Source organism: Hyperolius riggenbachi, chromosome 4 (genome assembly GCF_040937935.1).
Source record: "Hyperolius riggenbachi isolate aHypRig1 chromosome 4, aHypRig1.pri, whole genome shotgun sequence".
Classification (NCBI taxonomy): Eukaryota; Metazoa; Chordata; class Amphibia; order Anura; family Hyperoliidae; genus Hyperolius; species Hyperolius riggenbachi.
This window is the reverse complement of record NC_090649.1, coordinates 266641635-266668260: the sequence shown is the minus strand read 5'-3', so window position 1 is coordinate 266668260 and position 26626 is coordinate 266641635. Positions and strand designations below refer to the sequence as shown.

The window sequence follows — 26626 nt, the reverse complement described above, 5'->3', positions numbered from 1 at the left end:
TTCAGTATGGTGGGCTTCAGTATAGGTAGCAGGCTATGGGGGGCTTCAGTATAGGTAGCAGGCTATGGGGGGCTTCAGTATAGGTAGCAGGCTATGGGGGGGGGGGGGGGCTTCAGTATAGGTAGCAGGCTATGGGGGGCTTCAATATAGGTAGCAGGCTATGGGGGGCTTTAATATAGGTAGCAGGCTATGAGGGGCTGGGTAGTAATATCCTCCTCCCTCCCCCCGCAGCCTCCTCCACTCGCCCCCCTGCATAAATAAGGAGAAGCAGCCTCTCACCTCCAGCGTGGAGTGCACTGCGGCAGACTTCACTTCCTAGTTCCCCCTAGTGGCCACCGGACCGTCTCTTACTGATTGATGACGCGTAGTAAGAGCCAGTCACTAGGGGTAATAAGGAAGTCTGCAGGAGGTCTGCCGCTCGGAGTCCGGGCTCCACGCTGGAGGTGAGAGGCTGCATCTTCTTATTTATGCAGGGGGTGAGCGGAAGAGGCTGCGGGGATCGGGAGGAGGACACTTGCGAGCGGGTGAAGCGGCGGATGCGTGGCGATGCAGCATCGGGATTCGGCAGAATCGGCAAACGGAAAATGGCGTCAGGATTCGATTCCACGAATCTCAAATATTTCCTGATATTCGAGGGATTCGTGGATTCGCCGGATTTATCGTCCCACCCCTAATTTTGAGTAAAAACTACCGCTAATTTTTGTAATGGTACCGGGCTCATAAGCTCAAAAGGAACAGTGCTTTCTCTGCTTGCTTAAAAAATGGATAAGAAATTTGAAGGGTTTTTACAAAACCTGGTGCACTTTGTAGTTTAAATATCATTCTCTCACAATGAGTTTGATGCCATTAAGAGAGAACTTTTCACTATGTCTTACTTCAAATAACTATAAATTGGATTCCTGAATTATTATTATTTTTTAAAATCTCCAGCCTGACTATTTAAAGAAAAACTGGGAAAGATACTTTTCTCTCTTTCTATCTTTATAGCATATATGTGACTGTGTCCTTACAATAGAACCCCCAGCAGAAATTCAATAATTGTTCCCTAGAACCCATAAATCAATTACATTTGGACAGTACAGCGTCAGAAGGGTGGGACTGGGGAGGAGGAAATCCAAGAGGAAAACAAGGCAAATACAAAAACAAAAAAACAGACAAAAAACTGTTTTAAAGAGATATTTGCCCAAAGGTAAAGAGGTGGATGGGGATGAGCAAGCAATTTTTTTAAGCACAGACTCACAGCAAATTAGCTCCAATCTCGATTAGCAAGATTTATGCTACTCTGCGGTTAGATTTCATCCCTGGTTGCTTTATTCATAATAAAAAATGTCTGATTACCCAGTGGCCATGTTGATGATGTCACTGCCATCGGCATAGGCTGCTAATCAGGTCCCACCGCAGGGAGCTTATCAGCAGTTGGCGACTGGGGTGCAGTGGATGTCAATGTTCATCAGTGGTGGAACTCTTCAAGTAAAGGCTAGAATGTATTGGCATGTTATTTTTAATTAAAGGTATGTATTGCTGTTTGATTTATTATTAATATTTACTATTTATATAACACCAACATCTTCCACTGAGCTGTACAGAGTATTTTTTTGTTGTTGTCACATAACTGTCCCTCAGAGGGGCTCACAATCTAATCCCTACCATAGTCATATGTCTATATTGTGTAGTGTATGTATTGTAGTCTAGGGCCAATTTAGGGGAAAGCCTATTAACTTATATGTATGTTTTGAGAAGTGGGAGGACACCAGAGTGCTTGGAGGAGCCCCACACAGACACAGAGAGAACATACAAACTCCATGCAGATAGTGCCCTGGCTGGGATTTGAACCAGGGACCCAGCGCTACAAGGCCAGTTTGCTAACCGCTATACCACCGTGCTGCCTGTTAGAATAGCATAGTATTTTTAACTGTGTGTGGTGTGTTTTATTTCCATAACCCTTTATGGAAATGATTAATGGGTACGTACTCCTATACTCATTTCACCTGGGGTAATGGACTCTTTTTATTAAAGGGTGCTCTCAGATTCCACCAGAAGCTGCCTCGCCCTGGACCTACACCCACAAGCAGGGCCGGCTTTAGGGGGGGGCGAGAGGGGGCAGAGCCCCCTCAAATAGACTTCTTGCCCCCTCAAATCAGCCGCTCTGCCACTGCTTCCTGGTCCATGAAACGCGCAGTGGCAGTGTGAGTGTAGTGAGCGGCAGGCGCGTCGTAATGACGCCGCCACTCTCTGCTCTCCCTCCTTGCACTCAGCTGTACAGTGGCTGGGGTACGCAGTGCCAAGCTGCTCCGCCCCTTCTTCCTGTCACCTTCCTAGATTTGGCCCTCCCAGCTGGATTTGAATTCAGCGCGGTCTCGCTGAGGCTGGGGGGGAGCAGAGCAGAAGTGTGCCGACAAGATCAAAGGGCTGCAGGCACCTGCTGGCACTTCACTGCTCTGAAGACTGAGCAGCGATGAAGCAAGACTGACTGATGAGGGGGAGAACACTGAATGTTCTCACAGCTAGGAACTCGGAGGATGCAGTGGCAGCTGGCCAGCAGAGCTTTGAGGACTGCACGTCGGGGGAGGAGGTCTGGATTCCTGTCTATCTTCTTGGGGATTTTTGTGTGTGTCTGTCTCTCCCCCTCTCTCTCCCTCCCCCCCCCCTCTCTTTTTCTCACCCTCCTTCTTTCTCTGTCTCGCTCTGTGTGTGTGTAGGTAGTGTTATGTGTGCAGTGCAATGTGTGTGTGTTGGGGTAGTATGGAAACAGTGTGTGTGTTGTGTGCCCATGTGTGTGCCTCTCTCTCTGTGTCCTAGTGTGTGTAGTGTTGTGTGCAGTGCAGTGCAGTGTGTGTGTTGGGATAGTATGGAAACGGTGTGTGTTGTGTGCCTCTATCTGTGCCCATGTGTGTGCCTCTCTCTGTGTCCGTGTGTGCGCGCGCGCCTCTGTGCCCAGTCCTGTGTGCGTGTATGTTTTTTGTTGTGTCCCCCCCATCGTGTGTGTGTGTGTAGGGTGTGTGTGTAGGGTGTGTGTGTAGGGTGTGTGTGTAGGGGGTGTGTGTAGGGGGTGTGTGTGTAGGGTGTGTGTGTGTGTGTGTGTGTGTGCCTCTCTCTGTGTCCGTGTGTGCGCACGCGCCTCTGTGTCCAGTCCTGTGTGCGTGTATGTTTTTTGTTGTGTCCCCCCCATCGTGTGTGTGTGTGTGTGTGTGTGTGTGTGTGTGTGTGTGTGTGTGCGCGCGCGCATCTGTGTCCAGTCCTGTGTGCGTGTATGTTTTTGGTGTGTGTGTGTGTGCTTCTTTCTGTGCCCTGTGTGTGTCTCTCTTAGTGATATAGCCCCTGCTAAAGCTTATACTCTGTGCTTGTACTGACAGTAAACTAGCTGCAGTGTGAGATCTCTGATGCCTCCATTATGTACAGTGTAAGCTGTTCCTCTATGCCTGTACTGATACTAATCTAGCTGCAGTGTGTGCTGATCTCTGCTACCTCCAGTTTGTACAGCATTAGCTGTTACTGTGTGCCTGTGCTGATGGTAAACTAGCTGCAGTGTGTACTGATCTCTGCTACCTCCAGTATGCACAGCATTAACTGTTACTGTGTGTCTGTACTGATGGTAAACTAGCTGCAGTGTGTACTGATCTCTGCTACCTCCTGTATGTACAGCATTAGCTGTTACTCTGTACCTAAACTCAACGTTAACTCACTGTAGTGTGTGCCCTTCATTTCTAATCCCCGTGTGTTGTTCATTTCTACCCCTACCTCCAGTATGTACAGTATAAGCTGTTACTCTGTGCCTGTGCTGATAGTAAACTAGCTGAAGCATGTTTTGATCTCTGCTACCTCCAGTATGTACTATATAAGTTGTTATTCTGTGCCTTCTGATTGTAAACCAGCTGTATTGTATGTACAGTATTAGCTGTAAAGCCTGGTACACACATAAATTTTGATTTGCCAATTTTACTCTTCTAGGTATTATGAGAGCTCAGCTCTGTTCATAGTATTTAAAGTCTGTTGGCCCTCATACTAGATGGGGGTGGTACAATTGGTCAGTGATTGGCCAATCAAAATTGAACGTGTGTATGCATTTTTACTCTATGCCTATACTAATAGTAAATAATCTAATTAAAGGATAGGAGGCTCCACCCAACATTTTTCTGGGCAGGCCCTTTATCTTTAGGTTACAACGCTGCTAAGTTCATGTATATTTGGCCCCACCCATGACCACGCCCATGGTCTGCTGCATGACCACGCCCATTTTTCGGCACGCCGCGCTACGCGCGGCGCAGGGGTTTTTTTTGTGCCCCCTGCAAATTTCTGTCTGCCCCCTCATATGTGCCTGTCTAGAACCGGCCCTGCCCACAAGCATGGGGTACAGTAGTTACTACCACATCCTCCTGGGCATCAGAGGTGAGGAAGAGCTCCTAGTTCTTGACATGGACAAGAACTTTCGGGGAGAGGTGCACGCTTTGTCACCCCACGCTTCCAGATCCTCAATGTCATTGACCTGCAGGCTATTACAGCTCAGGGTGCTGAGCCCCACACTGATCCCCATACAGTACTACACAGCACTATAGTGATTCCTGGTCAAAGAATTTAAATGTAGCTAGTGTCCTGACCAACAGGAAAACCTGGTGGCAAATTCACTGCTTTTGCCAGGTATCTTTTTACAGCTGGTGCTATGATCATGATGAATAGTGCACTAATTGAGCTAAAAAATGGAAACTGTGCACAAGTGTGCATGTTTCTCTATATGTCACCTGCCCCTGCACTATACAGATTGTGGCCCATCCACATACATACCAAATAAATGTGTAGATGCAAGCAATCTGATGGCTGGAATGTTATTTTTGAAAGCACTAGGCACACACACTTCCACAAGCATTCACAACATGTCAAAAGAGGAAGTCGGAAATACCTTTTTTTCTCCACCATTTTCCTATTATTTAAAATAAAGTGTAAAAAAAAAAAAAAGCCCCTCGCAAATCCACTGTAATACTTTTAACCTCTATGTGGGCTCCATCCTCTGAGCAGTACCAACCCAGGTGGTCCAAAACACATGAGAAGGAGAGGGGATATTGTTCTGGTGCAATCTGAAAACTTTGGTTGAGCTGGAGGTGACTAAGGAGCTACATTTCCCCCCTCACCTAGTGCTCAGTCAATTACAGTAGCACTAAGTTTCTGGATTTCAATATGCAGTCCCTCCCTTAGCTTACCCAATTTGGATCCCTATATTGTTTACGTAGGTAGAAAAAAAACCAAAGTCTTGTAAAAGTAATACCTTTTAATAGCTACTGATAAAGTTAAATTATGCAAGCTTTCTGGGATTTAGTCCCCTTCTTCAGGCATAGACATATCCAGATGTTAGACATGTGAAAGAAGGGGACTAGATCCCAGAAAGCTTGCATAATTTATCTTTATCAGTTAGCCTTTAAAAGGTATTACTTTTACAAAACTTTGTTTTTTTCTACCTAAATATTTTTGTTTGCCTAACATGGTACAGAAACATTTTTACTACATTTTTTACATACACACATCCCCTAGTATAATAGTGTGCAATAACCTGTCACTTGATATACAGTACTAGCAAGTCATTGGCACAGTAAAATATATTTTAAGCTATGATCAGTACTGGTTTCAGTAAGTTTGAAGCGAGACACGTTAAAGTGAACCTCCAGACTAAAAAATCTACTCAGCAGCACTGAAAAGGCTTGGTGTTTCTTTAACAGTTTAACAGCATCAGAACTTTGTTTTTCTTTGCCAAGCCTCATTTTAGCTGCACAGAAGAAAACTGCCCGGGCATTTTTCCCCTGATGCTGTGCAAAGCATGATGGGATTTCTGATGTTTTTGTTCTCGATCTGCTGTTTTGGTACAATTTTTTTAATTTTTTTTCTATTTGAGATTTGAAGCCTCGCACGCACAGCTAGGAGGGGTAATCAGGACACAGGACTGTTGGAACTGTGTCTTATGATCCCTGTCACCTCCTTTCAACCAAAAAGATTTCTGCTACTTTAAAGAGAATCGGTACTCTAAAATTCTTACAATAAAAAAAGCATACCATTCTATTCATTATGTTCTCCTGGGCCCCTCTGTGTTGTTTCTGCCACTCCCTGCTGCAATTCTGGCTTGTAATTGCCAGTTTTAGGCAGGCAGTGTTTACAAACAAAAGACATGGCTGCTAACAGCATGTGATAGGCTGAGAGTAGCTCAGTGTGTGAGTCATACAGAGCTTGGAGGGGGCCTGGAGAGGGTGTGTATAGCTTCTATTCTATTACAGGCAGACCTGCACATTCCAGCCTGAGTGCCTGAGCCTGACAGAGCCGACAGAGGAAATAATATTAGATTATATAACAGAGATAACACAGCCACTGTGCAACTAGGAGAGGCTGAAGTAAGCCAGAGCACATTAGAACTGGTATAGGAACTTATATGATAGAAGAAATAAGGCTGAACATTTAGTTACAGAGTCTCTTTAAACCTCTTAATGGAAAGACTGGACCCAAATTTCAGAGGATTCTAATGCATCACTTCTCCAGCAACACCTATAACCTTTCAGAACATCTGGATGGCAAAGATTGCAAAGATTTAAGCTGGATTGGATCTTCCTTGGAATCACCCACTGCTGTACACTGCACACCTTCCTTGGACATGACCTGAGACTTTATTGACTTTTGGCCTCTTTGTGCCCGCCCTCTCCCCATCCTGTAAGTAACTTTCATAGATTATCTGCAGCATCTATGCTAAATAGACTATATTTTTCTACATATGTTATATATAATATCTTCAAACTCCTAAACAAGGGACTGTGTTTTCAAATTCATGCTGTCCATCCGTACATCTCTGTGTAAGGACAATTCAGTCTACACAGGCCCTTTGATCGCTGAAGGATATCAAAGCTGGAGCTGAAAAAGTTCACACCTTGACTCTAAATAGGGCCTTTCTCAGCAGGAGCCCTGAGCTGTCTCTTTTGTCCATTCTGTGTAAACATCAATATTCAGCAGAGACACTTCTCGCTGTATACCAACCAAGAAATATTTATCGAAATTTGTCAAATCAACAATAACTCTACTTAAGTCTGTTGGAATCCTCAGAAAGACTAAAAGAGGGTCCCGAGGACTTGGGAAAAGACGTTCTTCACTGCAGAACCAAAATAACTTTGTGACCAAATCTACAGAGTACACCCAGGCAACAACCCTAATAGCTCCAGCACAATCCAGCAGAGATGACAGCCACACATCTGGAGACTGTTCACTCCTGGAGTCCTCAATCTCAGACCACAGCTCCCAGGGTAGCCCCATCAAGACTGTACTCTGTAACGTCAGATCGATAAACAACAAAACCCACTTGGAAACTTTTGGTCCCAGAGCCTTCTGTCATGCTGCCCCTACGTTTTGGAACTCCTTACCTCAACAGATCAGGACAGCTCCATCCCTGGACGTGTTTAAATCCAGACTAAAAAACCCACCTGTTCAGTTTGGCATTTGCAGAAATATAACTTTTGTTGTGTGAATGAATACTTCATCCTACTACCAATTACTGAATCTGAGAGAGCCTAAGCGCTTTGAGTCCTATGGGAGAAAAGCGCTATAGAAATGTTATTGTATTGTATTATTATGAACAGCACTGAGCTGAGAAGCAGAGAGAGGTGAGAAATTATCACTAAATACATATTCATATATAAATGTAGCAGAAATGCAATAAAATGCAATGGCAGCTTTCAGAGCAGATAAACTATACTTTGAGAACTTGTAATTTGTAAACAGGCAATATTACTAGTGCACAAAAATGAATATGGTAACTGTATGAATATTAAAAAGTAGGAAAACACATTTTTTGAACGTCCTGACTGAGTTTTATCCCATTTTAAAAAGAAATACTGACTTTTGTATACCCCCATTATGCCCTGTATGTGAAATTAACAGGGGTTACTTTAAAACATAGATTTATCTTAAATTGCAAGCAAGAAACATTTTTCATTTCAAACTGTAGGAAATGATATTGCAGTTTAGATTTTTAAAACTTTGATCAAATGCAAACGTTACAATTATGCACAATGTTGATAAAATTATTTTCAATTAAATCCTGAATTTACTAGTGTCCCTCTGGGTCACAAATATTACTTTCAAATTTTAAATATTTATAGTTTAATTATCACAAATGATGCATACTATCTTGTAATATTGCCTGAATATCTAATTGCCCATTGTCATGATATTTCAAATATAAAAATGGAAAAAAATCTGCTTACGTGATGAAGTTTACAAAAAGTAATGCCTAATGTAAAACATTTACTTTTGCATAGGCTGGGAAAACATACAAATCATTTTTATCTCATTTTTTAGCATTTTTTTCTGATCAAACAAACACCTGGCACATGAGCTAAGTAGCTAACACTCTTATCTTGCAGTGCTGCAATGCCAAGTTTGATTCTTGGAGTTAGCATGTTCTAATCTCTACATTTTTCTCTGTGTTTTCTTCAGGCACTCAGGTTTCTTCACACATCCCAAAAACATATTGGAAGATTACCTGGCCAGCTTCTCACTCAAACTAACCCTAATGTATACTAGGGATATTAGCTTGTGAGCTTTTCTGAGGCACAGGTAGTGACATAAATTGTTTATTGTGTTCTGCAGAGTGTGTCAATGTTTTTAATGCAGAAACAAATGTATGGCATCATTCACTTTCACTGAAGAACTTTTGCTTATTTGTTTTGCCAGACTATGGAAACAGAAATCGGATTCGTAAGTTACAAGATGTGTCCATCTGCTTGTCTGCCTTTCCATCCATCCATTCATCCATTGATTCAACTTCATTCACAATCAAAGCTGAAAAGAGAATTTGCTTAACATCTGAAAACAAAAATGTTGGCAGGTAAATCAAAGGTCCTAGTTGATGATTCAGTCACTTAACTAGCACAGCTGTTGGATAACTGATGAGTGCTACTGTCTTTTATTAAGATGAAAGCATAAGCATGGACAGCAGTATGCCATGTCCTCCTTTGAGTAAAGGATAAGTCCTAATTATCTCTCCTTTTAATGCATTTGTCAACAGCCTTGAGGCAAAATGCTGAGACATTTGCTCAGACTGCTTGTTGTTGATTTCTTCAGGGAATCTGGGGGAGGAAGTATAGGAAGCCACAAACTGCCTGCTCTGTGTGTGGATGGAGGAGGCAGTTTCAGTTGACCCATGATGAGTAATTGATTCTACCACATTGTCAGTGTCATGAGGGATAGTCAACATCTTGTTTAGGAAAATCCAGGAATGTGTGGCCTCTTGGAAACCGTCCAGCTTGGATGAGCTGGAGCTAACTATTAAATCAATGTCCCTCTTCTCCTACTACAACCATGTCTTCCTCTGCTGCCCCCTCTTCTTGTCTTGCCCGGGTTGTTTTAATTTGCAAAAATACTGAATGCAGAAATATAGGATGCATGTAACAGCTGTGTGCTTAAGTTTTTTGTTTTTTTGTTTTTTATATTACAAGTAATCAGTATTGGTCAATCAAATCAACCATTCCCTGGTAGATGGCATGGAATTACCTGAATCCTGAAATACAGATACAATAAGTTTCCTTTCTTAAGAGTTGTCATAATAGGTCTCACTGAAATGGAAGAAATAAAATGAACCTGATCACACAAGTGCTATAACAGTACATGTAAACTGTGACTTCAAGCCAATAATCAGGCAGGCCTAACAGGGGAAACATAAACACGCTGGGCCAGACTGTGGCTGAGAGCTGTGTCCCATCAACTTACATAACTTACCGTACATTGGAACTAGCGTAATGAATGTAGAATGGAGCCAAACAACACAGGAGAGGGTGAAGGAAGCCACACTTAGCATTTATTTTGCAGTTCTGCTTGCTCCCTGCCCTTTCTAGATTCAGCTTGGGGAGTGCTAGAGGTAATGGTGATGGTAGTATAGTCAAGCTACCTATCAGTCCCCATCCACAAAGAGCAGATGAGGCAAGAGTGATAGAGAGACTAGTGTAAATGTTCTGGATAGGAATGCAATATTTTCGAGCCCCAGGTCTGGCGAGACTCAGCACCAAAGTCACAGGCAACACTGGGAATGAGTAAAATAAGATTACAAAATTATTGGAGCAAGATCATCAAACTATAGTGAGTATGAATTGCAGCTGAGTTCCCAAGACGGTAAGAGGTCACATGGTTGAAATAGCCAAGAATTTCTACCTGCCACTGAAAAATCATTTGGGGATGGACTGTTTCTTTATGTTTTACCACAATCTAATATCTTCAATAAAAAAAGAAATATTTTAATATAATGGCCCAAAAGGTAACAACTTGTTGAAAAATATACAAATCTCAATTGATTGATTATACATCAATATTTTTATGAAAAAAATATTATTTTGACATGCTGTGTTTTGACATGTGTGTTCCATGCTGGAAGTCACTACATTGTTATAATAATGTTTTATATTTAATCAATCTATTATTTAGAACATTTTGCTATGGGCTAGCATGGGGCTTCTTAATTGGCAGGTTTAAGCAAATGAATAGGAAAAAAGTACAACAATCACAAACTACACACGTCAGAAAGTACCACATGAATACTTTTAGCCATGATGACCTACTTGTTTGGTGCCATAGCATTAGAAGTATATCTTCATTTTTTTGTATTTAATTATGGGTATCTCTCTGAGCATGTAATATTATTATTTCAAGCCATCCCTCTGAAGAGATTTTGTACACTCTAAGGAATTTTTGTTATATCAAACATCTACAGCTGCCATCAACCTGATGCCCAAAAGACTTTGTCGGCACAGTGCTCAGGGTCAATTGTTTCTTAAACTACTTTTTGGAGTATATTCAACATGACAAGTAAATCAATCTTTTTCACTTCGGGGATTGATGATGAAATTCTACATTTTATAAAGGATTGCCCTGAGAGTAAGAATTGAATGAATAGCTTTCAGACCTGTTCAATTCTGCACCATTTTAGCAGAAGCACTATAAATGCAGAGCACATAGAATGATTTTTCAGCTTTTTAACATGAACAGATTTTTTTATAAGGTGACATGCCCAGTTATTGCTGTGTGTACAGGAATCTGACAAGGATGTTTTACAGTTAGCATATCTTACAAAAGAAAGGAATACTGTTTTCTTGCATGTCAACACCATTGGCAAAGCCAAGTAGTCACATTCCTATACAGCATATAGATAGCCATAAGAATGTAAATTATACTGGATTCATTCTTTAGTAATTCTTTAGTTAATTCTTTAGTAATAACACAACTTTAGTAATATGTAGTGTTTTGGGCCTGAACTAAATATAAGACGATGTGGCCATTTGTAATAATTAGCACCTCAAATATATTGCTCACCTTTATTATTATTTAGTATTTACATAGCTCCAACATATTCCACAATGCTTTACAGAGTATATAGCCTTGTCACTAACTGTCCCTCAGAGAGGCTCACAATATAATCCATACCATAGTCACGTGTCCATCATAGTCTATGGCATAAGTCTAGGAAACTTACGCAGATATGGAGAGAGCATGCAAACTTCATGCAGATAGTGTCCTAGATGGCATTTTAACTGGGACCAAGCTCTGCAAGGTGAGAGTTCTACGCACTAAGCCATCATGCTTCCCCACTTACCTTTGTATAAAAAAAAAATTGTATACTGGTATTAATGTCTCATCAGAAGGATATTTTACACGTCTAGGTCCAATAAATTTCAAATCATCAAATGCTTCCCTGGGTCTGAGACCCCACGTAATCAATTTTAAACCTTTAGCAAGAAGGGAAGGAATACTATATTTAGAAGATCATAAAATTCTTTACTTTAATTGCTTAACCCTCCTCTTATGTTAGCTTTCTGTTACTATCCATGATGTTAACGGGTCGGTTTTGACCCATGTCTTAAATCAGCAATAAAATACCCTCTGAACAAATATTTATCATCCAATTTGTTTCTTACCTCTTGGTTACCTTGTTAGGCTTCTTTATCCTTGAAAAGATTGGTATTAATAGTTTTGGTGTGACCCCTTTAACCTTTCTTTTGATAGCATACCTCTCATTTTCAAATTTAAAAAATGGTAAAATAAACCTAAACAGAATATTATAAGTAAATAAAAGGATGTTATGTCACCAGAATGTTGCTGAGGAGTATTTGAACACATCTCTTAAATATTTTTTTTATATTTATATTTTTATTTTAATAACATTAACTATAATAACATTGATGGTGTTAGGGTCAATTTTGACCCATATATATTTACTTCAAGAATATAGACAAAAGTCTTTTTTTTAAACATAAAACATTCATAAACAATGAAAAGCAAGTAATAATACAAAATGTAGACTTGCAAGGTCAAACAAACAACACACAAGCAAGCAAGGCAAACCAATAGAAATCAAGTACTAGTTTCAAAGCATTTTTGTGCAAGAACTTGCATGTGTTTGTGTGGGTGTTTTTAGATGCATGTGTGGCAAAAGCTGACACTTTTAGCATGTTCTTTGCAGATATTTTTTTACAGTGGAAGCATAATGTGTGTGTCTTTCTGTCCTTATTGCTGGGGCAGACCTGACACCTCTTTCTTTTAGAATCAGATTGCATCACTGGAGTGGTGGCTGTGCTGGTTGATGTTGTGGCAAGGCTAGATAATGATGAGGATGCTGGCACTGATTCTCTTTGTGTTGTTGATGGTGTGGATGGAGTGCTTGACGAACTCTGCATCTGTCTAATCATGGCTGCAGCGATTGGATCTCGAGACACCCGTTTCCTTTGCTCAATGTGTGCCTTGACAAGGGAACTTCCTAGCTCCTCGAGAAATAATCTCTGTTTGTTATTCTTTTTTGTGTTCCAACCTGGGTGGATGTGGGTCCATAACACAAATGCATTGTATGCAGACACATCTAGGATGTTATAAAACACAACCATCGGCCATCTCCTGGTCATTCGCTGACAAGTATAGGTAGCAGTCAGCTTGTCCAGGTTGTCCACTCCCCCTTTGTTTTTATTGTAATCCAGTATAATTGTGGGCTTTTTGTCACTTCTTGATGACACAGCTGCATCTTTGTGAAAAGTGGACATAAGTATCACATTTTTATTTTTTTTTGGACAATATGAAACAACAGTGGTGGTGTCTGTAAAAGCAAATTTTGAAGAAAGTGGAGCTCTGTCCTTCACTTGCAAAATTTTAGTGTGCAGCTCAGGTTTATTTTTTTTTATTGTGCCTACCATGCTATGTTTCCTCCTGAGAAGTTCTTGTCCAAGGTCATAGCTGGTAAAAAAAATTGTCACATGTGATATTGTGACCCCGCAGTCCAGTAGTCATATCAAGGACTACACGTTGTGCTTGTTTTTTTTCAGGGATGCCACTTTTGGGTTTGCCGGTGTAAATCTGTAGGTTCCATGCATAGCTTGTTTTTGCATCACAGGCTGCCCAGATTTTTATGCCGTATTTGCCTGGCTTACTGGGCATATACTGCCGGAAGGGGCAATTTCCACGGAAAGGGATCAAACGTTCATCTGCTGTTACCTGAGGCCCAGGGTGAAACATTAGTGGAAGGAGCTGAACCCATTTCTCCCAGACATCCCTTATGGGAGCAAGCTTGTCAGATTTTGCTCTAGTATCTCTGTTTTGGCACTTATTAGTGTTCTATAATCCTATATCATAACTGGGTCAGAATTGACCCTAACACCATAAACGTCATAATTTTCACCACAGTATTTTCTAATTTAGTGAAAAGGATTATTTTTCTATTACATTGTTTAATGAGAGGTTCCTGACAAAGTAAAAAAATATTGATGCAATAAACAAATTTATGTGATACTTATAGACATTCAAAACCTGAAAACGGGTCGGTTCTGACCCTAACATAAGAGGAGGGTTAATTATCAAAAGGTAAAATATACACACATGTATAAAAAGACCAGATACAAGTAGCATATGGGGTTTAGCATGTGGCAAACAACCTCAAAGCATCAATGATAGTCAATTCCACTAGATCAACTGGCCAGTTATCTTATTGTAGTATGCGCATAAAGGGAGAGGAAAAGAGGCCTGTTGACGCCAAAGTTATCTTGATGAGGTAGATAGAGTTCAGATGTAAATTTATTGTTCCCTGTGGGAGTGATAATGTTGATTAATAAATCCATCCATATGTTATCATAGCATGTAGGCCAAAGACCACCAACATAAACAGATTGATAGAGAATTCTCTTCAAATAAAGCTTCAGGACAGTGAAGATCCGCCAGGATGAAATCCTTATGCAGAGTTGTCCATATTAGATGAAATAACAAATTGCATGGGTGCTTGTATCACTCAGACTTGTGTCATAGATAGAAACTCAGTTCAAGGAAACATCAACAGCCTAGGTATAATCATGGTCAACATGTGTAGTCCGCCAGGTTAGCAACCTTATGCAGTGTGATCCCAAGATCCTAGCTGTATTTCCCTGTAAAGTTACATGCAATGATAAGAGTCCACCTCCATGCAGATTGTGGCAGGTTGGCACATGATAGGTTATCTATTGACAAAACAGTATCTCTTCCTTAGAGATATAACTCCATCTCCACATAGGCTTGTATAAGAAAAAACAGGTGGGTTCAAATGATACTCATCCAGTCGTTGCGTAGGTATTGGTGGTGATGCCTTCCATGCTCTTTCCCCATGTACTTGATCGGTCTGTGAGTGGGCCCAATAGCCGACCGGTTTCGCTGGTCAGGATACCAGCATCGTCAGGGCAGGCCCCCAAAGTGTGTCCTTCCGAGGAGAGATGCCGGCCTTAATGGCGCCGGGCGGCCAGGGAACGCCACTCCGCCCCCCTCCGACGTCACCGCCCTAACATCAGGCGGAGCGCGAGAGGAGGGGCAGGCGTCGCCGTCACTACGATGCTCTCCCATCGCGCCACGCCCCCTGGCCGCTTCAAGGGAATGCAGCCTGTCAAAGATGAGGGGGGCGCGGCCCGAGTTTGGAGCGCATGCTGGAGTGCTTGGATCCAGCCAGGTGGTATGGACAGGCGACCTCTGCTGGTGAGTCAGCAGGCTACATCGTGCGCCCCCGGCCGCCCAAACACCATACCTCATTGGCCGCAATGCGCAACACATCCGCGCACCCCAGTCCCGCAGAAGAACCCTGCACCCGGAGGTCCCCCACTCGCATGCAAATCAGGGCTATGGGGTTAAAGGCACCCATAAATAGCCCAGATGCAGCCGGTTGACCAGTCCGAATGCCTCAGTATCTCACAGGTCTGTTAAGGGCTGCGGACTGCACGCACCAACTGCGGCCAAAGGGGGCCATAACACCTCCCCCCCAAAAGCAGACACTGTATAAACAAACAGTAAATTCAGTTATACAACCCATATACTCAAATGTACTCCAAAATCTAGCAATAAATTCAATTCACCATAACTGGATCAAAAATACACAATTAAATAAATAAGCTGGTAAATTCTAAGATTAGATACAATTAGGTCCATGCTCGCCAAGCGGGCAGGCCAGGGCTGGTGGACTCCAAATTAGGAGAAAGGGTGGGAGGGCACACGACAAAGACCACCCACCATAAGGGTATACATAATTTATTGACATCCATTAGATGTGAAAAAAGATATAATCACATAATGTCAATGACATAAATTCTCAGTAGGGCAGGAAAATCACACGGGAGGACCACCCAACCAGGAGAGAGTGCAGAATACAGTCGACCCACAACGTCAGAGCATTACTAAAGCATGCACCTCTACAAAAAGGGGGCATAGTCAATGCCATCATTAAGGCCTGGTGTTCTGAATGCTTTCAACTTATATATCCAAAAAGCCTCACATTGGAGTAGCTTGCCATCCCAATCACCTCCCCGAGGATCCCTGTGTACCCGGTCCAGGCCAAAAAATCGTACCTTAGAGGGGCTAGCATTCTGACATTTAGCAAAATGTCTGGCCACCGGGGTCTGATGTTTTTCTTCAATATTGTATGTGTGTTCATATATACGTCTATTGAATGCTCTGCCAGTTTTACCTACATAAAATGCCCCACAGGGACAGATTAGTAGGTATATGATCCCCTCTGTTTCACAGTTAGTGTAGTGTCGTGTTGTCAAAGTTAAATTGCAAGCTGTCAGGACACACTGTTTACCTACCATAATGTATCTACATTGGTTACATGATTGGCAGGGGTACGTCCCCAATATCTTGCATTTACACAGTTTACCTGGTCCACCTCCTCCAACATAATGGCTATGTACCAATTTGTCCCCTATTGTTGGGGCTCGTTTGAAGGTTATCATAGGTTTATCAGGAACGAGGGGGGCAATCCGTTGGTCACCCATGAGCATGTGCCAGTGTTTTTGAAGTAACGATCGTATTTGCATATGCTTGTCACAATATCTTGTGACAAACGATAAACCTCTATCTACCTTATCTCTTTTTGGGAGGTCAGACGATGATCTGTACAACAGGCCCGATCTCGAGGATTCTTTTGCTCGTTTATAGGCCATTCGTAAGTATTTCTTCGGATATCCTCTTTCCTGAAAGCGCTCCTGGAGGTCAGATGCCTGGGTCTCAAAGGACCCCTCATCTGAACAGTTCCTCCGAGCTCTTAAGTATTGACCTATTGGAATACTACGTATTTGATGTTTGGGGTGAAAGCTTTTGGCATGCAATAAAGCATTTGCTGCCGTTGGCTTTCTGTATAAATCCGTCTGTAGCATCCCGTCCTCGTCCACTGTTATGATAACATCCAAAAAGGATATTCTATGCCTGTCCTTACTCATTGTGAATTTAAGATTGAATACATTTACATTCAGGGCCTCGATCAAGTCCAGCAGTAGCCCCTCTGTACCCGTCCAAATCATAAAGATATCGTCTATGAAACAATGCCAAGTGAGTACATGACCCATGTATCCATTCAGCATCTCATCTGAAAATATGCATCTTTCCCACTCCCCCAGGTACAGGCACGCGTAGGACGGGGCACAGGTGGTCCCCATCGCTGTGCCCTGCACCTGGAGGTAGTGGGTGGAGTTGAATGTAAAAAAATTGTTGGTCAAGATGAACTTTAACAGTTTCAAAAGAAACATGCTATGTGGAATTGCATCTATAGGTAATGATGTCAAGACTGATCTGATCGTTTCTATTCCTTCCATGTGGGGTATACTTGAGTATAAAGCCTCTACATCAAGTGTGACCAGCCATGCATCTGAGGGTATATTCATGCCATCCAAAATTGTGAGTAGGTGAGTGGTGTCTTGTTTATAGGATGGCAATGCTTTGACATGCGGTTGTAGATATGTATCTACATAGATACTGGCATTTTCTGTCAATGAGCCACAACCCGATATGATCGGGCGGCCCGGGGGATTTATGAGAGATTTATGTGTTTTGGGCAATGCATAAAATGTGGGTAATCGAGGATTGGGATTCCACAGAAATCGGTATGTCTTTCGCGAGATCAGGCCCACCGACAGTCCCTCATCCAACATAGCTTTAAACTCCCTTTGGCTATTTGTCACTCTGGACACTGAAACCCTTTGATACCATTCTGGGTTATCAAGGATATCAAGACACATTTTTTCATACTGACCTATGCTCATGAGGACAACATTACCCCCCTTATCCGATTGTTTAATCACCAGATCCGAAGCCGAGGAAAGATCCCTCAAGGCTTTATGTTGGTCTGGAGTCAAATTGGAAGGGATATTACCCCCAGCCGGTAAGTGTTCCAAGTCTCGCATCACAGATTGTGCAAAGACTTGTATCGCAGGTACAGTAGACAATGTCGGAAAAAATGTAGACCTGGGTCTAATTTTAGTTTTATCAGGGGATTCAATCGAGGAGCCCCCAGATATTGAGGATACAACACTGGATTCTTGACTATAGGTTTGTAAAGCCAGTAGGTCCTGTACAGCTCGTTGGTCCTGAGTTGATTCCAATGGAACCTCATTTCTTGTGCTACTATCAAAAAACACCTTCAAGGCTATTCTCCTGCAAAACAAATGTAAATCTTTCACCAATTCAAATTTATCTAGATCAGTCGTGATGGAAAAACCCAGTCCAAGACTCAACACTGTAATGTGATGGGGGTTAAGCTGGAAATTGGACAAATTAATAACCTGTGTCTGTGATACCCGTCTACCTATTTGATCACATTCTATGGTTTACAATTTTTCAATTGAAGTCCATGTCTGTCTTTGTCCTTTTTCGGTTTGTGGGTACCCCCTTTGTCTTTTTTGTCCTGCTGGCCACCCCCTAAAAAAGAGGACGATGTGGAGGAGTGTAAGGATGAGGAGCTATTCCCCATTGAAGAAGGTGTGTCAAAGTGTGAAGGAAGTGATTCAGAAGAGGAAGAAGATGCCGATGGTGCGTCCTTCCTTTTAGGTGCAAATATATCAAAATGTGTCTGTGATCCCTCATATGGGATAGTGGATACTAATTTAGTAAGGTGACCTAATTGTGATGGAGTGTTCGTGGGAGAGGGGATAGAGGACCCTGAGGGTTTATTAGGAAACTGGACAGGACAAACTAGTTTGGGGTTAGGCCCATTGGGTGGACGGGGCAATCCTGGTTTGGGGGTCGGGTTGGCCGGTAGGCGTGGTCTAACTGAGGTCCATTTATAAGCCTGATTCATAGCATAAGCAAGACGATCACGTTCAAATTTCCTTTCTTTTAGGTCTACTATATTCCTATTGAAATTTTCCAAATGTTTTTTAAGTTTTTCTTTCCTCTGTAGGAGAAAGGGATGCTCTCTGAAGGGTTCCAATTTTGTATCAAATTCTTTAATCTGCATATCTATATGAACAATTTCAATCTGATGTAGTTCTGTCATTAAAGTCATCATAGTTTTGGAACACCCCTCAAAGTTAGCCTCCCACTTCTCCCTAAAGGAAGGTGTAATTTGTTTGGATTGTGGGAAAATTTGTATCCTCATGCCCATAGGGGCAATTTTAGCCTTTATATATTTATTCAAGTAAGTGATGTCCCACCACTTTTTGGATTTATTTTCATAAAGTTTCTGCAATTTAAAGAAATAGTGTGAGACTTCTGCTTCCACCTTGCGGGCCGACTGGGTTCCCGCACTCTCTGCCTGGATACGCTCCACCATGTCATCCCAACCCAGTGAGGTGGCCATGGCGATACCCCTCCACCCTACACCGTCCCAAGCCTGCCCACCAGGAGACAGGGACAAAAAAAATCAAAATTATACAAAAAAAAACAACTCATAGATTTTGGTTATCCACATCTGACCTAGTAAAGAAAGGGGGTGCTTCCACCTCCACTAATTAATTCACACGTCTAGGTCCAATAAATTTCAAATCATCAAATGCTTCCCTGGGTCTGAGACCCCACGTAATCAATTTTAAACCTTTAGCAAGAAGGGAAGGAATACTATATTTAGAAGATCATAAAATTCTTTCTTTTAATTGCTTAATTATCAAAAGGTAAAATATACACACATGTATAAAAAGACCAGATACAAGTAGCATATGGGGTTTAGCATGTGGCAAACAACCTCAAAGCATCAATGATAGTCAATTCCACTAGATCAACTGGCCAGTTATCTTATTGTAGTATGCGCATAAAGGGAGAGGAAAAGAGGCCTGTTGACGCCAAAGTTATCTTGATGAGGTAGATAGAGTTCAGATGTAAATTTATTGTTCCCTGTGGGAGTGATAATGTTGATTAATAAATCCATCCATATGTTATCATAGCATGTAGGCCAAAGACCACCAACATAAACAGATTGATAGAGAATTCTCTTCAAATAAAGCTTCAGGGCCTTAATGGCCCGGCGCCATTAAGGCCGGCATCTCTCCTCGGAAGGACACACTTTGGGGGCCTGCCCTGACGATGCTGGTATCCTGACCAGCGAAACCGGTCGGCTATTGGGCCCACTCACAGACCGATCAAGTACATGGGGAAAGAGCATGGAAGGCATCACCACCAATACCTACGCAACGACTGGATGAGTATCATTTGAACCCACCTGTTTTTTCTTATACAAGCCTATGTGGAGATGGAGTTATATCTCTAAGGAAGAGATACTGTTTTGTCAATAGATAACCTATCATGTGCCAACCTGCCACAATCTGCATGGAGGTGGACTCTTATCATTGCATGTAACTTTACAGGGAAATACAGCTAGGATCTTGGGATCACACTGCATAAGGTTGCTAACCTGGCGGACTACACATGTTGACCATGATTATACCTAGGCTGTTGATGTTTCCTTGAACTGAGTTTCTATCTATGACACAAGTCTGAGTGATACAAGCACCCATGCAATTTGTTATTTCATCTAATATGGACAACTCTGCATAAGGATTTCATCCTGGCGGATCTTCACTGTCCTGAAGCTTTATTTGAAGAGAATTCTCTATCAATCTGTTTATGTTGGTGGTCTTTGACCTACATGCTATGATAACATATGGATGGATTTATTAATCAACATTATCACTCCCACAGGGAACAATAAATTTACATCTGAACTCTATCTACCTCATCAAGATAACTTTGGCGTCAACAGGCCTCTTTTCCTCTCCCTTTATGCGCATACTACAATAAGATAACTGGCCAGTTGATCTAGTGGAATTGACTATCATTGATGCTTTGAGGTTGTTTGCCACATGCTAAACCCCATATGCTACTTGTATCTGGTCTTTTTATACATGTGTGTATATTTTACCTTTTGATAATTAAGCAATTAAAGTAAAGAATGTTATGATCTTCATCAGAAGGATAGTTATTCAGTCTTTTCTCTCCTTCCTTTCATCTTTTGAAGTTGATTTTGTTCAGATCCATTTTCCCTTTTACTTCCATATTGCTATAATCTACAAACCTCTTGGCCTAGTCACTCCTTTTTCTTGATCCCTTTTCTGTTTTGCTTTCCCTTTTCCTGTCCTCTGACATTCATTAATTAGATTGTAAGCCTTTGGCAGGGTCTTCCCCTCCCTTAGTGTGTCCTTGTTGATCTTCCAACCCCACCAATGACACCCCTCCCATGGACTAACTGGGACTTGAATTGCTGGGTCTCTGTCAAATTGCATGATCATGCATCTTATACCATTTGCATGTATAACCGTGTGCTATGTTGTGCTACCCTGGTTTACCCTTGCTACCCTTGTTTACATTGTATGTATCCCTATTTATTGTCCAGTAGTGTGTAATATGTTGGCACTTTATAAATTCAAGAAATAATAATAATAATAATCTCCACAGCCACCATCATTGATTTAAACATCCATACCGGCACTAATGACACTGCTTCACTTTTTTTTCACATTGCTCCTCTTTTGATCTCTTATAATATGATCCACACAATGAAATCATTTTTTTTTTACTAATCACTCTTGACTATATATCCAGCGTAGACTCTTTTATATACTGTGCGTTCACATACACACACATGCACACACACTCTGATCTCAATATTCTCTTTGCAATGCTTGTTCAGTTTGCCTTCTTTGTCTAACACAGAGCAGAGCTGCGCATTGCCATTACACTAGTGGTAGAGTATTGTACCATGATAGCCATCAGTAAAAGCAAGAAGTTTTAAATCAGAATGATACCATGTGTTTACCATAATTACCAAATATGTCAGCCTTCTCGCTTCTGGTGTACTTTAAGATGTTGATTAAAGGCAGATACAGACTAGCATTCAGAATGCATTTCACAGTGGAATTATTCTGTCCACCAAAGAGTAATATTCACTGCAGTAATATATCCTTGAGGTGCCCGTGGCTTCTTGTATGTTCTTCTCCATGTTATTTGGAAAGGTTACAGGTAGACGCTGTTTTGTTCAGATATGTTCACCCCAATTTGATGTGAACAATGTATACGGGTACTTGTGATCATCTAGCATTAAACAAAATCCCTGCGCTGACTTGTTTTGACTGAATCCAGAGCACAATTTCATTGTCTGCTTTTCTGCAGACCACCCAAATTAATTCACTCTGAAAGTGTAACGTTGAAGGAATATTCTACAGTTACTGATGATGCCTGAGAAGGAAATGTTTGTACTTGTTTAAACAAATTAATTCACAAGCAAATCTTTCAAAACCTGACAAACATCAGAAGGGGAAAAAAACAAAACAAAACAGTTGTTCCACTTAACAATGTGTCTAGGTTTCGGATCATGTAACAAATAAATAAGCAGTCGAAGAGCAATTTGTCTGCTCTTTACTTTTTCTGATTCAGATAAGATACGTTAAGTTCTCCTTCCATTTTAATTGCTCACATTTATTTTGTTGAAAAAAATAGATATTTGGCGACTTACAGTGTCAGTCAGATGTTACTGTTAATAACCTGATCCCTGTAGACAAATGTGCCAGTAGATGCTGCTGAAAGACAACGCAAGATGAAATACATTGAAAGTAATTAAACATTCAACAAGGCTGTCTTTTGTATTGAAACATACATATTGCTTTAACAATTACTTCTCGTTGAAGAAACCTATGAGACTACTTTGTTGCTTGCTATGCAGTTTTAAGGAAAACAAGAACAAAAAGAATAATTGCTAACTGTACTATTAATTACATAATTTTAATTAATCACTGGACATTCCATGTTTCCTGCTTGAGAGTAGCAGCAAATTATGTTTATCAAATTATGTCATCAAGAAAGTGGAATATGATTTCCTTATCGGCTTAATTATTTAGCAGAGAATGTCCACAGTTTCTCTATGTCCCTCACCAGTACTGGAAATTGTGGAGGATTGCTTGTGGGTTTCAACCTAAACTCAACACATAAAATTTAACTAAAAGGAGCTAAAAAGAAGCATGTAATTCTACAAGGCCACATGGGTCTGATGCACATGAAAGGGTTGGGGGGAGGGGGAGAGCTTAATAAATTATTTAGTCAGTGTTGGCCCACTGTAAAATCTTTCTTCACCCTGGTTTACATTCTTACATTTGTCACAGGTGGTGTGGTCTTTACTGCTGGCAAGGTGCATTACTGCAGAATGGTTGTTGTGTGTTCCAAAGTGAGCAGAAACAATAACTGGTCTCCCAGAGTGCACTGGGAGAAGAAGGCTGTGTGACATTGTAGCCTAGGCTAAATATCACTAGGGTGGTTGGGTTACATACCAATATACAGCAATATATAGATACTAGTGACCTTTGCCCGTTTAAAAATGGGCTAGGTCTGTCACAACTCCACTGCTCGCACACGCGCGCCCACCCAGCGGGTCCGCCGCAAGCGCACATCACGTACGCATGCCCGCCCCTTCTGGCCCCGTCCTCCCTCAGCTCTCCTCAGTGTCTCTGTCCCTCCCTGCACATGCGCAGTAGCGCAAAACACGGGACACACACACACACAAGGGGCTTTATTCACAAAGCGGTGCTAACCCAGTTAGAGACTTTAGGCATGATAACCATTGCACCACGCTGGTGAAAAGCCAGTTTAGGTGTAATAAGTTTAGGCATGATAAGTTTAGATAAATTTAGATCGCGTGCAAAGTCCCACACGCAAAGCAGCACCATTAAACTCTATGCGAAGTGCACCAGACTTTGCTAGTGCAAAACTTTTGATCAGCTGTGCACTGCGGTGCTAACCCAGTTGGTGCTTAAACTTATCACGCCTAAACTTATCACGCCTAAACTTATCACACCTAAACTTATCATGCCTAAACTTATCATGCCTAAACTGAGTTTAGGCATGATAAAGGGCTTTTCACCAGGGTGCTAACTGTTAGCACCGCTTTGTGAATCAGGCCCGAGAAGTGCAGAGACACTTCAACATTATTATATAGGATAGTAAGTGTTTTTGATTCTGAAACTAGGATAATTCACATACAATTAAGTATCCTAAATAATGTAGTGCATTCTACGATAAGTTGTTACGGTGCAACTTTAATTTTAGCATTCTGCACCCAATCAAACAGATGTCGGGAGGCTTACCTTTAGCTCACCTCTGCTTTCAGACTATGAATATTAACATATATAAAAGATTGTTTATTCTTTCATTTAGAAAACTGGAGGGAGAAGAAATCCAAGTGCAAACAATAGCGTGGTTGAATGACAAACAAATTAACAACATTTTTTATATGATGATAGCACTAAAACCTCCAATGTGAAATAATGCTTTGAATCTTTGCAAATACTTAAGCATTCAGGGAAACTAATGAGTAAAGGTTTTGAAAAACCTAATATTCATTTCTTAGACCGTATAGGGTCATTTTACCTATAATCTTATCTTTTCCTGTTTTACAGGGGAAGTCGCCATTATTTATATGGGGTGTTAATCATCTTTATAGATAATGCATACAACAGTCACTAAGCACTAAATATTTAACAATGACATCTTATATCATTTCAGTAAGATATAAAAAATTCAGAACCAAGAAATCTTCAGGTATAAAGCCATAATAATGAATATAATTAAGTGTGGATTGCATATATGAAAGTGTTTGTTTTTCAAAGACAGATGTCGTACCTTGCACAAAATTATATTGCAAATTTGTAATTTATCCACTTGAGAGTTTATTTCAATCAAAATAAATTCATATCAGTGATAGCATAACATGGACCATATGGCTCTCTTGGTATAGTGAAAGAATGAGTAGGAAAGTCTCTCAATACTCAAATCTCCACTGACTAATTTTTGGGGATTTGACAAGAACAGAGGCGCCAAAAGAATAAAAACAGTACTTAAAAGATTAAAAAGTGCTTAGGAGGCAGTGGTGGACTTACTTCCTGCAAGCAGACACAACAAGCTTTGTATTTGGAACAAAATAAATTTATTGGTACACTCCGGGGGGTAGTCACAACGCGTTTCGCAGACAGAACCTCCTTCCTCAGGCAATGGTGAACGGAGTACACAACAGCAATGAGTCCGGGTAACACGTGGCGCCAGGTGTTACCCGGACTCATTGCTGTTGTGTACTCCGTTCACCATTGCCTGAGGAAGCAGGTTCTGCCTGCGAAACGCGTTGCGACTACTCCCCGGAGTGTACCAATAAATTTATTTTGTTCCAAATACAAAGCTTGTTGTGTCTGCTTGCAGGAGGTAAGTCCACCACTGCCTCCTAAGCACTTTTTAATCTTTTAAGTACTGTTTTTATTCTTTTGGCGCCTCTGTTCTTGTCATATTTAATATCCACCCTTGGTGGAGGGGGATACCCCATCTTCTTCCTATCTACAGAGAGCCACTTCTTAATCCTGAGTGAGGACAGGCTAATCTCCTCACCTGCTTATATAGTGGTTACCTGGAGGTAACCCGTGTTTGTGAGTATATCGTTGTACTCTTCTTTAGTTTTTCCCATTTACCATAACCTACTACACTATATTTTGGCTCTCGGTTCTTCTCTTTACATATTTTTTTGGGATTATTCAGCTGGCTGTTCTAGCAGTTCTAACAGTTGTCTATGTTCCTGTGTGTTCCTTATACTTCTGCATTGTCTCACTGCCCAATCTGATGCAAACTGCTGCCTTGTCTGACCAGTTGCTTCCGACTCTTGACTAACTGAACATGAATGTATAGTAAGTCTCCATGACAAAGGGTCTGGTGCAATTACTGCTATCATTTGTGGTGGCCATAAATGGGCGTGCATAAAAAAGAGGTGCAATGAAATTTGGGCGTCCAATTTTGGCTAGTAGAAAATCAGTCAAATTTACTCATATTCTATGTTTTAAAAGTGTAAATTATTATACTAAAATATTGGTAAATAATAAAAATATTTTCTTCAACTTAACCTAACATTACTCTCACACAGAACCGTCCCTTACTGATGTGTAACCTTAAAAGGCCCCCCCACCCCCACGCCTAACACTCAGAAACCCCCCCATGCCTAACCTTAACTGTCCCATCCATGTCTAACCTTTAAAATCATCCCCCAAGCCTAACCTTTACCGCCCCACGCCTAACTCTTAAAAACACCCCCTCCATGCCAAACCGTCCCACCTCTATGAGTAACCTTAACCAACCCCGGCTGTAATAACGATACTGTGGGTTGCCGCCATAAGTGCCATTGTAAATTGTGGCTATAGTGTAAAATAAGGCGCCCGGCACAGGTGGCTTTAGAGTACATGAGGCATGGGGCGAGTGTCATATGCGAGGCCTAGAGTCATAAGTGTATGCCATCCACCACATCACCATGCTCACGGGCTTGTCCACTTATGATGCAGTATGCCTTATTATTGTTTAAAAACAATTAAGTTTGTTAAAGGCCACTAAGCTAAATAATAAACTGGAGATTGGTACTAAGCTGTCTGGGGAGCTAAGGATAGGTAGAGGCTGGCTGGGGAGCTTGGGATAGATACAGGTTGGCTGGGGAGCTAGGTATGGGTACCAAGCTAGCTGGGGCTCTATGGATGGATACCAGGCTGACTGGGGAGCTAAGGATAGGTAGAGGCTGGCTGGAGAGCTTGGGATAGATACAGGTTGGCTGGGGAGCTAGGTATGGGTACCAAGCTAGCTGGGGCTCTATGGATGGATACCAGGCTGGCTGGGGAGCTAAGGATAGGTAGAGGCTGGCTGGGGAGCTTGGGATAGATACAGGTTGGCTGGGGAGCTAGGTATGGGTACCAAGCTAGCTGGGGCTCTATGGATGGATACCAGGCTGGCTGGGGAGCTAAGGATAGGTAGAGGCTGGCTGGAGAGCTTGGGATAGATACAGGCTGGCTGGGGATGGGTGCTAGGCTGAATGGAGAGCTTGGGAGCTCTTCATGCCTTTTCTGCACCACCA

At 41.7% G+C, this 26626-nt stretch overlaps 1 long non-coding RNA gene across 1 annotated transcript in view; it reads left to right on the top strand.

Moving 5' to 3' along the window:
• LOC137570716 (uncharacterized) overlaps positions 1-26626 on the top strand; it is a 109379-nt gene that overhangs the window by 36775 nt on the left and 45978 nt on the right. Inside the window, exon 5 of the long non-coding RNA XR_011031153.1 lies at positions 8695-8848. This is a non-coding gene — a long non-coding RNA (uncharacterized lncRNA). The remainder of the gene's footprint in view (positions 1-8694; positions 8849-26626) is intronic.